We start from the raw sequence: 1,896 nt of genomic DNA on the forward strand, positions 1-1,896 counted from the left end.
TTGGGAAGAAGAAATATGCCTGAATGGGCCCTGGGGTTTTAAAAGAAAGAGTATTAGCTCTTGTTTGAGGAGGAGAATCACTACCACCAACAAGGGAAGAAAAAGCTGTGCCCGAACCTTCACCAATGCCCTAAGAGCATCCAGGGATTACGACAATTGTTAGTAAACATGTATGAGAATAGAACAGAAAGAAAATATATCCATACCTGAGTGAGGGGAGAAGAAGGAGGTTCATCGGTAGTAGCTATTGGGCAAGGAAACACTTGCAAAATAGCTCCCCTTGGGATCACAGGAATTTCAGGGGTTACGGGTTCTTCAAGTGTTACCACTGGTGGTTGTCGTGATTCATGTATTAGAGATGGCTGGAGGAAATGTAAATGGAAAGTTAGTACGGGCACAGTGTATGGAAGTTCAATATCAAAACAACTGCTCACCAAACTGCTGTCTTCATTTACGAAATGCAACATAACTCCTGTGGCTGGATTAAATTGAGAAGATGGAGTTACATCCAAAGTGGAAGGATAAATAGAAGACTTTGGAGGGGAACCTTGGCTAGGCAAGGAGGCAGACACCCCAACCAGGATAAAAAGAAAAGAAGAAATAAGTTATCTGTTCCAGAGACCTCGGGCAGAAGAATCTTTTCTTCACTTACGACCTAAACAAGCAATCATGTTCAAAGTTTAAAAGAAAAGCAAGGGAGATCATGTAGATGAAAATACAAGCAAATACCTCACGCTCCCTAAGGATGGACTTCTGCAGATCTTCAGCTCTTTGATGCATTTCAGTTTCCAGTGGACATTCCCTGGGTGCGATAGTTGGTTTCTTAGAAGTATGAGGCCCTGATTTCGAAGAGAGCAGAGACAATCAGATAAGGAAGAAGGGTGGTATCTGATTGAAGAAAAGCAAAAAACTTACTTGAAGACTTTTGCTTCGTTATGCCTTAGAAACTGGAGCTGAGGAGGCTGAAGACTTAGAAGCTTGGATAGTCCTCGCTCTCTTACTCCTTCTGGTGGGAGTTGGCCGTTTAGGTTTGGGTGGTGATGCAGGTTCAGATTCTGCTGAGGTTTCGACCACAACTACTTTTCTCCGCTTAGGCGCTTTGACGTTTGCTTCGGGTACTTCTTCAGCATTAGAATCTCAAAAAAATTCTGAAACATCTCCGTCTACTCCAGCTTCTCGCCTTTGAGCTTCTACTGCGGCTCCATGAAGAACTGCTGCATCAGCTGAATCATCTTCTGATTCGATGGATGCCGTTTCGACATCTACTTGAGCTGCAGGATCAAGGAAAATAAGACTAAATAACTTTAACCTCAAAGGAAGGCAGGGTCAAGACAGGGAAAGAAATACCTATCAGAAGTAACCGGTTCTTTTGCTGAATCATTTCCTTCCAGTTTTCAAGTTCGCCCGAACTTAGGTATGACTTAAGAGAAAGTTGACAAAAGAGACGGTCGTGAGTTTCTCGCAAATCTCCTCCATATTTCTTGGTCCATTTGGCTTCCCACCAGGTGGAGAAGAGTGAAGTACATTCGAAGTTTAGAACTATAGACTTTCGGGCAGCCTGATTCATAACTTCAAGACTTCGTCGGGCAGCTCGAAAGGTCACCTCTGAAGGGGATGATAACCGAAAGGAAGTGCCACAATGGACATAATCAAAAAAGAGGATAGGGATGGCTTGTCTAAAGCCTAATTGCCTGCTACAAAAATTAGGGCGATACACTTCCAATCCACAATCATAACGGTTACCACGAACTCCCTAGGTTATGTCTCTCTATTGAATACAACTGATGAATTTCTCCTTGCAAAATGAGGTGGCATCTTCTCCGGGAGCGTCTTGGAATGCTTGATCAGAGAACTAGGGATATCTCCTCAAAATTGAAGCGCCCCACTCCAGGCATG

Source organism: Malus domestica, chromosome 06, assembly GCF_042453785.1.
Source record: "Malus domestica chromosome 06, GDT2T_hap1".
Taxonomy (NCBI): Eukaryota; Viridiplantae; Streptophyta; class Magnoliopsida; order Rosales; family Rosaceae; genus Malus; species Malus domestica.